This window comes from Trachemys scripta, chromosome 14 (genome assembly GCF_013100865.1).
Source record: "Trachemys scripta elegans isolate TJP31775 chromosome 14, CAS_Tse_1.0, whole genome shotgun sequence".
NCBI lineage: Eukaryota > Metazoa > Chordata > Testudines > Emydidae > Trachemys > Trachemys scripta.
Window position 1 is genome coordinate 706366 of NC_048311.1, and position 13999 is coordinate 720364.

Below are 13999 nucleotides of genomic sequence, written 5' to 3' on the forward strand. Positions count from 1 at the left end.
GTTTCTAAAAACTATTTTCCTTTATCTCTTATGGTCTGTAAAGTTTGTAGAACTAGGCAAAAGAAACACTTGCAGGTAAACCCCTGCCTTGGTTTCCCCATTACTCAAGCATTCTGGTCAGTGTCCTTTCAGTGTTCCAGGTCCCCTTTGCTGGGCCTCACTTCTCCAGTTTATGCTTTCTTCTCCAAATCCTGGAGTCTGTCACCTCTGAGTCAGTTTTCTTCAACTTGGACTAGTCCTGCAGTCAACAGGTACCCAGTCCCTTTTGTTCCTTTCTTTAAGACTATCTTTGTTTTTAAAGGGCTTTACCAACACCTTCTTTGTCCCCTGTCCTGGGGAAATTCCATTCCTTCAAACCCTAGCCCTTGGAAGGGAAGTTGAAGAAAACTGCTTTTCTGTAGGATGCAGTTACTCCTTTTTTCTGCCCAGGCAAGATCTTTTCAGGTGTTGATGGTTTTTAACAACCAACCTATTCCTAGGCAAATGCCCCAGTGCCCCATAGCACAGTAAAAGGCAGATGTAAGACATAAGGATGTCTTACACACAGTTTATAAAGCAAACTAGAATTTCTAAGTTGTACATTGATTCCCCAGATCATCAAAGCATATCTTCTAGAAAGGCATCCAGTCTTGATTGAAGATCTCAAGAGACAGAGAATCCATCACTTCCTTTGCTATCTTGTTTCAGTGATTAATCACTCTAACTGTTAAAATTTTGTGTCTAATTTCTAATGTGAATTTGTTGGGCTTCAACTTCCAGCCATTGGGTTTTGCTATGTTTTTCTCTTAGATTAAAGAGCCCTTTGATACCTGTTAGTCTCTCCCTATGAAAGTACTTATACACTGGAATTAAGTCCACACTCAGTCTTCTTCTTGATAAACTAAACAGATTGAATTCTTAGTCCCTTACTGTAAGGTATTTTTTCTAATCCTTGAATAATATGTGTGTTTTTTCTTCACCCTCTACAATTTTTCAACATCCTTTAAAAATGTGGGCACCAGAACTGGAAGCAATATTCTAGTATCAGTGTTAGCAGTGCCATGTATAGAGGTAAAAATCACCTCCCAATTCCTACTTGCTACTCCACTGTTCATATATCCAAGGAACACTTTAGCCCTTCTTGACAGAGCATTCCACTGGGAGCTCATGTTCAGTTACTTGTCTACTGTGACCCCTAAATCTCTTTCAGATACATTCCCCCATTGTGTAGTTCCTAGTTCTGCATCCCTTGCTCCTAAATGAATAACTTTGCATTTGGCTGTACTAAAACATGTTTTGAATGGTCCCATGTAACCAAACTATCCAGATCACTCTGTATGACTGCCCTGTATTCCTCCTTATTTACTATTCCTCCAATCTGTGTGTCATCTGCAAATTTTATCAGGAGTGATTTTATATTTACTTCCAGGTCATTGACTAATATTTTGAATAAAGCTGGCTCTAAGTTCTGTTCCCTGAGGAACACCACTAGAAATATCCCATTCTATGATGATTCCCCATTGACAACTATTTTTTTTAGATCTATCAGTTAGCCAGTTCTTAACTGATGTAATGTGTTCTTTATTGATGCTGTATAGTGCTTTGGATATTGCGTGGTACTAAAGCAAACGTTTTACTCAAGTACAAGTATATTCCATCTAAGCATTTATCTTTATCAATCAAACTTGTAATCTCATAAAAAAAATGAAATCAGATTTGTTTGATAAGATCAGTCATCCATAAAACAGTGTTGATTGGCATTCATTTTATTAGTAACCTTTAATTATGTATTGATTGAATCCCGTATCACTTTTTTCCATTATTTTGCCTGGAATTGATATCAGTCTTACTGACCTATTGGTACCAGATCACCCTGCTTGCCCACTTTGCTAATGTTGTGCCAATGTTAGCTCTTCCAGTCTTCTGGAATTTCCCTAGTATTCCAAAATTCATTAAAAATGATCTCTCTAGATCCAGCCCGCCAGCCATTTTAATGCAGCCCTCGAGCTCTGACTGGGGAGCGGGATCTGGGGCTTGCCCTGCTCTAGCCAGGGAGCAGGGTTGGAGGCTGCTCCACCCAGCTCCCGGAAGCAGTGGCATGGCCCCCCTCCAGCTCCTATGCATAAAGGCAGCCAGGGTGCACCGCCCTGCATGCTGTCCCCACCCCAAGCGCCACCCCCGCAGCTCCTATTGGCTGGGAACCATGGCCAATGGGAGCTACAGGGGTGGTGCCCGCGAATGGGGCAGAGTGCAGGGCCGCCTGGCTGTGCCTCTGCATAGGAGCCAGAGAAGGGACATGCCACAGCTTCTGAGATCCACTTGAGGTAAGTGATGCCCAGAGCCTGCACCCCTGAGCCTCCCCCTGCACCTCTGCTCCAGCTCTGATCCCCCTTTTGCCCTCCAAACCCCTTGATCCCAGCCTGGAGCACCCTCCTGCACACCAAACCCCTCATATACAGCCCCACCCCTGAGCTCGCACCCCCAGCCAGAGCTCTCCACCCCTCCGTCAACTCAGCCCCAATGTTGTGAGCATTCATGGCCCGCCATACAATTTCTATTCCCAGATATGGCCCTTGGGCCAAAAAGTTTGCTCACCCCTGGAATGAGGGGTGTGTTGAGCAAGTTTGGTGGTTGTCTTGGGCATGCCCAAAACAGCCTTCTGAACATCAATAGAGGAGTGAAAAAAACCTGTAATTATTTGAAAAGAATTTTTAATCAATACAATAAAGGATGCTCTATGGACAACTGATCAGGGGGTAGCCGTGTTAGTCTGTATCTACAAAAACAACAAGGAGTCTGGTGGCACCTTAAAGACTAACAGATTTATTTGGGCATAAGCTTTCATGGGTAAAAACCTCACTTCTTCATGGGTAAAAACCTCACTTCTTGAGATGCATCTGAAGAAGTGAGGTTTTTACCCACGAAAGCTTATGCCCAAATAAATCTGTTAGTCTTTAAGGTGCCACCAGACTCAGTGATTTTTTTAAGTCCGTTTAAAAATAATGTAAGTTGTGTCCCTTTAATATATTGAGAGCTGTTTTGGAGGGTCACTTGTAATATATATTGAAATACAAAAATGTGTCTTATTTTGTTACTGTTTTTAAAACTCAAGTCAGGTAATGAAAAATAAATAAAGGCTCCAATGTTAACAAACTCATCCATGTTCCACATAGATTGTATCATATACACTTAAAATTGATATGCAACACATTTAAAAAGTAGGCAGGGGATAAAAGAACTTTAGGTTTTTATTTATGAATTTTGAGTGTTAAATGTTAATAACTTTGTATATGTTCTGATTTACCTAGTTTTCTTTTAAAAGAGGCTATGGAGAAAGAGCTATAAATGCATATTCTTGACTATATATGAAGTGCTTGAAGAAACAGTTCCTTAGGAAATACTGATTTAGCTAGGCAAGTTCCCGGTCATTGAGGTTTCCCTTTAATAAACTATAGCCCGTCCCTTTAAAAAAAAAAATAGCATTAAATGAAGTGAATAGACAGACACCTTCTCTGCCTTAATGATTTATTGACAGTCAGATTCTTTTATTAAATTCAAAGTGATATTCTTGACCGTGAAGTAGGGCTGTTCACAACTTGAAATTACTTTTCTTTAAGTTTTTGTTCCAATGTGAAGACAGCTGCAGGGCCGGACAGCGTGGTAAGGCTGCAGGGGATGGGGTAGGGCTACCATATGTCTGGATTTTCCCTGGACATGTCCGGCTTTTCGGTCTATAAATAGCCGTCCAGGGGGGGATTTTTAAAAATCTAAAGATGTCCGGGATTTCCCCCCGGTCGGCTATTTATAGACCGAAAAGTGGCATCCAAGCGCTGCTGGGCACCCAAAGCCCCTTCCTGGCTCCCCCCATCCCCTGCAGCCTTACCACGCTGTCTGGCCCCGCAGCTGTCTTCCCCCTCCTCCACTCCCCTGAACACTCCGCCCACCTGCTCCTCCCCCTCCCCTGCTTCCCGCGAATCAGATCTTCGCGGGAAGTCTGAAAAGAAGCAGGGGCAAGCGGGAGGCAGCAGCAGGTAAGCTGGGGCTGGGGGGCGCGAGGAGGAGAGCTCCGGGAAGGCGCGGCCCTGGCCGAGTGGCTCCCTCCGGCCTGAACCGAGTGGCACCCAGTGGCCCCAGCAGCTCCGGTCCAGCGTGGGCCCCAGCGGCTCCAGCCCTGGTTCTGGCCCCAGCGCGGTGACCCCAGTTCCGGCTGAGCGTGCCAGCCCGGCGCCAGCCGAGCACCCCAGGCCTGGCCCGGGCCCCAGCAGCGCCGGCCCTGGCTCCGGTGGCTCCGGCCCGGCTTGGGCCCCAGCAGTGCCGGCCCTGGTTCTGGCCAAGTGCGCTGGCCCAGCCCCAGCCGAGTACCTCCGACCCGGCCCCAAGCCCCGCAACCCCGGCCGGAGTGCAGCCCGATTCCTGGGCTCTTTAAAGCCAGCCCTGGTCAGTAGACAGGGATGGGGGGTTGGATGCGTCGGGAGTTTGCGGGGGGGCTGTCAGGGGGGCAGGGGTGTTGAGAGGGGTTGGGACAGTCAGGGACGGAGCAGGGGGGGTTAGATGGTTCTGGGGGGCTGTCAGGGGGGCAGGGTGTGGAGAGGGGTTGGGACAGTCAGGGACAGGAAGCAGGGGGGGTTAGATGGGTCTGAGGTTCTGGGGTGGCTATCAGGAGGGCAGGGGTGTGGAGAGGGGTCGAGGCAGGCAGGTAACGGAGGGAGTTGGATGGGTCAGGAGTTCTGGAAGTCCTGTCAGATGGCAGGGAGCAGTTGGATAGGGCATGGGAGTCCCCAGGGGTCTGTCTGGGGGTGGGAGGGTGAATATGGAGTGGGGGTGTGGATAAGGGTCAGGGCAGTCAGGGGACAGGTAGGGCCATAGGGGGTTCTCAGGAGGGGGCAGTCAGGGGACAAGAAGCAGGGTGGCTTAGATAGGGGGTGAGGTCCTAGGGGGCAGTTAGTGGCAGGGGTCCCAGGAGGGGGCAATCAGGGGACAAGGAGCAGAGGGGGTTGGGGGTTCTGAGGTGGGCAATCAGGGGGTGAGAAGTGGGAGGGAGTGGATGGGGGTGGGGCAGGGGCAGGGCTAGAGCGGGGCTCCTCCCCCCCAGTGTCCTCTTTTTTGCTTGTGGAAATATGGTAACCCTAGGATGGGGGGAGCCGGGAAGGGGCTTTGGGTGCCCAGCAGCGCTTGGCCGCCGCTTTTCGGTCTATAAATAGCCAACCGAGGGGAAATCCCGGACATTTTTAGATTTTTAAAAATCCCCCCCGGACGGCTATTTATAGACCAAAGAGCCAGACATGTCCGGGGAAATCCGGACATATAGTAGCCCTATTTTACAATACTTTTAAAAAACTGAATTGCAATTTAGGATTGTGGATGTAATGTGTCCCATTTCAATCTAAATTGAGCTACAATTGATCGGCATGCTAAAAAAATGTTTGGTTAATTGTAGCTGTAATCAAGTGTAGGTGGGTGTTGCTAATACTCACTGGTTTTTTTTTAGAACCTGTTCCATTACTAGAAGAAAGTCCTAAAAGAAAGTGTCTCATATGAGGAGTTAAGGAATAGAAACAGAGAGACATATGAAGTAGCATTAACGCAAAAGGCAGAGACTCCAGTCAAGTCTTCTCAGGAGGACGACACGTATAGCAACCCTCCCGTTTTGCAACTGGGTGTGGTTTCTGCCATGCAACGTGACCATCTGGGCTACTTGCTACCGCCTCGTCCATGGGGTTGCGAATCAGGAGGGATGGGGTTTGTGGTTGAAAACACGATCTGCTTCCTCCTGGCTAATGTGCCAAATTGATCTGTCACATCTTTAATGCAAATGAGGATAGGGGAGTTGCCTGAAATTTGTCACCAGGGATCTAGGTGTGTCTCACACTGCCATTCACTGCTCTATGCAAGTTTTTTCTCTGATCAGTTTTGGTTCAAGCGGGGGAGGGTGGGAGGGGGAAAGGTCTCCTTTCATGAGTCAGACAGATTGGATACTGTGTCCTGGTTCCTCAAGAAGACAGCTATTATCTGTGACTGCAGAGGTCTTAACAGGGCATTGAGCATGGAATAAGCTTTAACAATATGTTGTGACTACATACATTAAAGAAATCCATTCCACCTTGGTGTAGGAGAGAGACCACTGACTGACCAATAAGAATCTGGTGTTGCAGGTCCCCATAGTGCAATTATTTTTTCTTCTCCATTGTCAGTGCAGCTTTTATTTTGGTGAGTTTTGCACACAGATGCAGAAATGTGGACTTGCGCATCCAAAAGTTCTGCAGCCACTGGTCATGAACCCAAGCCTTACCTCCCTTGGGATTTTTGCCCTTGGGAAGGATGTAAGATGACACCATATAATACAATTACTGAATATTTGTGAATCAGCTTCTACACACAAGCAATGACATATGAACATGGGACTGTAAGGGCTGGATTCACAGGCAAGATAAATTCAGCAAAAAGGCAATCCTAAAATTTGTGAACAGTTATGAGACTTCACATAGACAAATAGTTATGAGAGACTCTTTTCAATACTCAAAATGTGTGACGCAGAGTTTGATGGAATGTAGGGAAATTATTTCACTGCATCAAGTCTCCTGTAGCAATAAAGTAGAACCGGGGCAGCAGGTTTTTATATTTTTTGGTGGCATCCAGAAAAGGTCCAAGGGAGTTTTGCTTTGGGAGGGAGCTTGGGGTCAGAACCAGGTTTACAATGGTGCCCATGGTGCCATGGCACCAGGCCCACCCTGGGAAGGGGCCCATTACAGACCCCTTTAACCAATCCACATAGCCGGGTCTGGCCTCTCACCTGGGGCAGTCCAGCACACAGGCCTTGCTGTCTTTTCACTGCAGTCCTTGATCTTGGTGACAAATCTGTAGAGAATTATGGAACTGGTCTAGGTGAGAGAATGTCTCACTATAAAATACTGGAAAGCTGTAAAAAAGTTGAGGAGGGCTGTTGGTTACACAGGGGCTGTATCAGCAGTCTCTGCTCCTGCTGCCTTTCCTGCAGCTCAACCATACGCTGGAGCATATCAGTTTGATGCTCCAGCAGCCAGAGCATCAACTCTTGCCTTCTGTCTGCAAGCTGACGCCACCTATCCTCTTCAGCCCGCCACTTGCTCTGTTCATCCCGCGATTCAGCCCGCCACCTCTCATCTGATTCATACTGTGCTTTTCTGTAGTCTGACATTGACTGCCTCCACGCATTCTGCTGTGCTCTTTCAGCGTGGGAGGACATCTGGAGCTCCGTGAACATGTCATCCCGAGTCCGCCGCTTTCTCCTTTTAATCTTCACTAGCCTCTGTGAAGGAGAAACATTTGCAGCTGGTGGAGGAGAAGGGAGAGATGGTTAAAAAAGACACATTTTAGAGAACAATGGGTACACTCTTTCACATTAAATTTTGCTGTTGACATTACACAGCACATGTGCTTTCATTACAAGGTCGCATTTTTCCTCTTATATTGAGGTCCTGCCGGTTTGGTGTGAGAGATGACTCACGCAGTGCCAGGCAACAGATTTCGGCTTGCAGGCAGCCATGGTAAGCCACAGTCTTTTGGCTTTTTTAACCTTCTTAACATGTGGGAATGGTTTCAAACAGTAGCGCCCTCATTTCCCATACCAAGCACCCATTTTAAATGGGTTTGCAATGTAAAAGGATGGGCTGCGGTTCCTGGGTTAACATGCAGCACAAACCCAACTAACCCCCCTTCCCCCCCACACCCAATTCTCTGGGATGATCACTTCACCCCTCCCCCCCACCGCCTGGCTAACTGCGGGGAACATTTCTGTTCAGCTGAGCAGGAAGGGGCACCTCTGAATGTCCCCTTAATAAAATCACCCCATTTCAACCAGGTGACCGTGAATGATATCACTCTCCTGCGGATAACAAAGAGCGATAAGGAATGGATATTGTCTGCATGCCAGGAAACACCAGGACCATACGCTGCCATGCTTTGTTATGCAATGATTCCAGACTATGTGCTACTGGCCTGGCGTGGTAAAGTGTCCTACCATGGCGGACGGGATAAGGCAGCCCTTCCCAGATACCTTTTGCAAAGGCTTTGGGAGTACATGAAGGAGAGTTTTCTGGAGATGTCCCTGGAGGATTTCTGCTCCATCCCCACACACGTTAACAGACTTTTCCACTAGCTGTACTGGCTGCGATTGCCAGGGCAAATTAATCATTAAACATGCTTGCTTTTAAACCATGTGTAATATTTACAAAGGTACACTCACCAGAGGTCCCCTGTGTGCCCTCAGGGTCTGGGAGCACGCCTTGGGTGAGTCCGAGGGTTACTGGCTCCAGGTCCAGCGTCATAAACATATCCTGGCTGTTGGGGAAACCGGTTTCTCTGCTTCCTTGCTGCTGCAGGCTATTTACATTATCTTCATCCTCCTTTTCTCATACCCTGAACCCTCTTCCCTGTGTGTTTCTCCAGTGATGGAGTCATAGCACACGGTTCGGGTAGTGGTGACTGCACCCACTAGCATAGCATGCAGATCCGCGTAGAAGAGGCATGTTTGCGGCTCTGCCCCGGACCTTCCGTTTGCCTCTCTGGCTTTGTGGTAGGCTTCCCTTAGGGCCTTAATTTTCATGTGGCACTGCTGTGCATCCCTGTTATGGCCTCTGTCCTTCATGGCCTTGGGGACCTTTTCTAATATTTTGCCATTTCGTTTACTGCTACGGAGTTCAGCTAGCACTGATTCATCTACCCATATGGCGAGCAGATCCCGTACCTGCCGTTCGGTCCATGCTGGAGCTCTTTTGAGATCCTGGGACTCCATCACGGTTACCTGTGCTGATAAGCTCTGCGTGGTCACCTGTGCTCTCCACACTGGCAAACAGGAAATGAAATTCAAACGTTCGCAGGGCTTTTCCTGTCTACCTGGTCAGTGCATCTGTGTTGAGAGTACTGTCCAGAGCGGTCACAATGAAGGACGTGGGATAGCTCCCGGAGGCCAATAAGGTCTAATTCCGTCCACACTACCCCAATTCCGACCCACTAAGGCCGATTTTATCGCTAATCCCCTCATCGGAGGTGGAGTAAAGAAACCGGTTTAAAGGGCCCCTTAAGTCGAAAGAAAGGGCTTCGTCGTCTGGACGTGTCCAGGCTGAATTCAATTTAATGCTGCTAAAGTTGACCTAAACTCATAGTGTAGACCAGGCCTCAGTCTCTTTGTGTTTATTCTAGCCATGCAAACATTAGAGGCTTTGAAAATTCCTTCCTGTGCTGAGATGGCACAAGGAGACTATTTGGGAAAGAGAGGAAGATGTGGACATTTGACTCATCTCCAAAGCAGATGAAATCCCATGACTGCTGGATTTTGTTTCTGGCACTGAGATGGAAGAGCTAAGCCAGGAGTTAGAGCAGGAGAGAAATATTCAGGGCTTCTTGGTTCCATGTCAAATCTAGGTGGGGAGCAAACACAACGATTAAAATGGGATAATTGTATTTTTGGATCCCTCATGCGCACCTTTGACATATATTGTCCATGAATTCTACTGAAAGATTTCAACTTTTTGGCAAGATATGATCAAAAGATCAAAGTTGGTTTGCTTTAGGAGTCAACAGCCAATATACAATCAGAGACCTGAAACTTCAACACTGACACTCAGCAGGCACCTGGGGACTTAATGTATCAAAGACGTATAACATCTCATTTAGAACATCCTTCTTCCTAATTTTATCAGGCACTTCAGCAACAACAGGGATGGGATCTTTTTTAGTGCTTAGAATAGAATAGAATAGAATAGAATAGAATAGAGATCTAATTTGTTAGGTTCTGACTGGCCAAGTCATTATGAGTAGAGTTGGCTGAATAATGGACTTTTTCTGGTTCAGTGGCTATTTAAAAAAAATTGAAACTAATGTTTAGTTTCAGGTCAAATTGAAAATAACATTTTTTAAAACAATTTTTAGTGATTAAAAAGTCAAAGAAATGTTGATCTTGAAATGAGCCAATACATTGGTAATGTCAAGGCTAAGTGTTTCATTCTGTATCATCCTGAAAAAAATTGTTTAGACTTTCAGGCAGTTTGCAAAAAGCCAAGTAAAGATTCCCAAAGCCACAGAAGGTGAACTCCATGATGGTAGTGGTAGGGTACTCCCACGTGAGCCTTATCCAGTGGTTAGGGCATTCACCAAAGATGTAAGAAACCTGGATTCATTCACCGCAGCTGCCATCTGATGAGGATAATGAAATTGAATGTTGGTCTCCCCCATTACAGGAAAACATCCCTGACATTGGACTATGGGATAGTCTGGGTTGAGTTCTTCTCAGTCTCTCCTCTTGAAGATGTTCAACTTTTAAATAAATAATTAAACAGTCAATAGAGAAGGAACTTGAGCTTGAGTTTCCGACATCTCAGGTGACCCCCTGGCAGACATGCAGTAGAGCAATACTCACTATCACCCAGGCCAAAGACTATACATTGCAATTCATAGTGGCAATTCACAGTCTTTCATGATGACACTGGATAGTCATTGGGGAAGGGAAAGAGAGTGAGGCGTCCTTATAGCTCTCTGCCCATTTTAAACACTGAGCATCCTCTAACCCTTCAATCTCTGCCCTCAGTGACCCCTCTACAAACACATGCCTTTCAGACTCTGCCTTCAGTGACCCCTGTGCAGTCATGTACCCTTCATATCCTGCCCTCGCTGACCCCAGTGCAGCCCATCCTCATCACTCTCTGTCCCCACTCACCTCTGTTGAATACCATTCCTTTTATTTTTTATATTCCTGTTGACTTCATTCATTATATATAGGTGTAACTGATCTGAACTTCATTGAGAATATTATTTTTTTTTTAAATATTACTTTCAGAACTAGCTTTTCACTCTACTGTCAAAGTAGTGTTGGTTCAGGAGATCTTACAGGACTATAGAGAGTTATAGTTTATTTTTGGATCTGAAAATCCAATTCTAATACACAGGGAGTATAGATCTGTTCAGGAAGACATATCCATTGTTATTGAAATATTTGTCAGTGTAGAAGAGCCTCATTTGTACTTAAACTTTAGAAATATAGAACTTGTTGGGAAAGAAAAAAGAATCACAGTATTTACAAAAATATTTCTATTTTCAAATTCTTGAAAAGAACTTTTTTTTCTCTTGTAGTAAAATTTCATAAACATTTTTTCTTTTTGTCTAAATTTTTTTCTTATGGAGAAAAAAGGAGTAAGTCTGAAAAATACAAAATCAAAATCTATTTAGGAAAGTTATTTGTTCTTTTATTTTTCTTGAAATTTAAGATCTGGAAAAAATGCTAAGGGATTTTTTAGAAGATGTTATTTATCTATTATCAATAAAAATCCAGTTTAGAAAGAAATCTTTGCAACCTCTAATTATAATTGTATATTTTATTCTCATTAGTTGAAATCATTCTTAGAATAATTTTGACTAGCGATTCTTGGTGCCAAAGCCCCAACTGATGGAAGCTGTGAAGTAAGATGCAACCACTTCTGCCAGCTGGGGAACTGGCCCATTTACCATCAGGATTTTCAAGAGAGAGGAAGATAGGTGCCCAATTCCCATAGAACTTCACTGGGAGTTTGATGTCTGAGCCCCCCCGGATCCTTTGAATATCCCCGTCTCTGAAATAGGGTAAAATAGTTTCCCTACTTTGCAGGAGTGTGGTGAGGTTAAATGCTTTAAGGATCGTGAGGTGCTCAAGTACAATGGTGACAGATGTGGTATCAGCACTTATGCAGAGAGCTTGGAGGAAAGCCAGTGCAGATGCCCCCCATGGCCTCATTGAGACCACCTCAGAGATTCCCCAGACTTGTAGAGTGCTTAAGTTGCAGAAGTTCTAGCAGGACATCTGTGAGGATTGAACTCGTCATCTAAAAGGTAGTTGCACTAATGGAACAGAGGCCTTAGCTTAAACGGCTGGAGCAGCCCCATAAATGGCTCTCTGAGGTACAGCCAATAGAAGGGAACAAAGAGACACATTAGGATTTGCTACACGTTGATCTGTGTGACGGAAGCTGATTTTAAAGTGTTACGGATCTTAGGGCTAGATTCACAATGGACTTTGGCTTTTAGACACTTAAAAATCACTTAGCATAGATGAAGATGCTGGGTATGAAATGTAAACATACCATGGAAATCTGGGCTCCTCATTTGGACAGAACCTTGCATTTCCCTTCTGTGATGTGTGTCCTGATCTTCACTAAGATGATGGTGTAGGGAATAAGCAGAAAAATTAATACTATTATGAGCAGCACTCCACCATTGAAGACCATCTGCAGTTCTACCATGTGGGTGTCTGTGCAGGCCAGTTTGATGACCTGTGGGACATCACAGTAGAAATTGTCCAGGACATTTGGACCACAGAACGGTAGCTGGAGGAGCAGTCCAAGCTGAACAGCAGAGTGAGCCAATCGACCCAGCTATGCCAGTGAAACTAGCCCCATGCACACATCCTGGTTCATGATACTCAAGTACCGCCGTGGTTTATAGATGGCCACATACCGAGCGATCGCCATTCCCACAAAACAAATTAAGTAGTAGAAGAACATCTGGAGGATGCACTCACTGAACAAGATGCTTTTACACTGGGAAAGTCGACCTACATATCTGGAGCATTTCCTGATGATTCACTGACATCCAGGAAAGCCAAGTTCAGAACGTACATGAGGGTATGGAACCTGTGGTTGGTGATCACGGTGGTGATGATGATGAAGTTTCCCAGCCAGGTGTTCACGTAAACTATGACGAAAACCACAAAGAGGAAGCGCTGCAACTCAGGATTCTGGGTGAGCCCCAAGAGGACAAATTCTGTCAGTGGGGTGGTGACGTTCTGCTCTTCCATTTTGTGTTCTTAAAATCTACCAAGAAAAAAAACAACAGAAATTTACTGATATTAAATCAGTTTTAACTCCACCTTCACAAAGACATTGGATTTGTAAATTTCTTTAGTTTTCTAAATTCAACACTGTGTTTTCAGTTCTGCTACAGGAAACCCTGCTTCAGCTGACCCTAGGAACTCCACCAGTGGGGAGCTGCAACCATTGGGTGCTTGTGAGAGAAGAGGAGTGGTCTGCTCACCAAAAGGGGCCCTTGCTAGTCACAGTCTGCATTCATCTACATGCAGCCCGGATGGTGCAATCTTCCAAAGGTCCATAGAGTCCTCTTGGGGCCTAGAGATTCTGGGATGGGAAGGATGTGGGTTGCAGGGGTACATATAGCCAGAGATTCTCAGAGTCCAGGAGTTCTCAACAAGGGGCTGCTAGGAAGTCACAACGACTAAACCTACCTACTGACATTGCTGAATGGGAGGGAGGTCCCAGTTAGATCCTTGCTAGAAGGGAGGGGAATTGGAATGGAAAAGCTTGAGAACCACTGATTTCATGGATTTTAATTCTTGGACTGGCTATCAGAGATGTGTAGCACCTGTAACCCCCATGAACACATTGAGGGACATTTTCCCTTTGTAGTGGCTCATACACTGAAGAGGGTGACTCTGACTGACTGATCAGGGAGGAGTCGGTGCTCAAAACCACTGGAACCAATTTGCTGTAGTTTGGTTCCTACAGATTCTGGTATTTACATATAAGCACCAGCACTGGAAAACTGACCACATAAAGATTTCCATCCATGAACTCAAGTTGAGATGTTCACTGCCACTGAGTGATTATGAGTGGTTCACAGTCATGCTGGAAGTGCATAATGAGTGGGGTCCCACAGGGATCATTTCTGTGTCCGGTTCTGTTCAATATCTTCATCAATAATATAGATAATGGCATAGAAAGTACATTTATAAACTTTGCAGACGATACCAAGCTAGGAGGGGTTGCAAGTGCTTTGAAGGATAGGACTATAATTCAAAATGATCTTGACAAACTGGAGAAATGGTCTGAAGTAAATAGTATAAAATTCAATAGTATATAATTCAATAAGGACAAATGCAAAGTACTCCACTTAGGAAGGAACAATCACTTGCACACATAGGGGCTCATAGTGTATCACAAGCTAAATATGAGTCAACAGTGTAATGCTGTTGCAAAAAAAGCAAACATAAATCTGGGATGTA

The 13999-nt window shown here is 45.4% G+C and overlaps 1 pseudogene; it reads right to left on the minus strand.

The window, feature by feature from the left end:
• Window positions 1-12020: 12020 nt before the first annotated feature.
• On the minus strand, window positions 12021-12778 carry LOC117887339 (annotated as a pseudogene).
• Between the last annotated feature and the right edge of the window lie 1221 nt (window positions 12779-13999).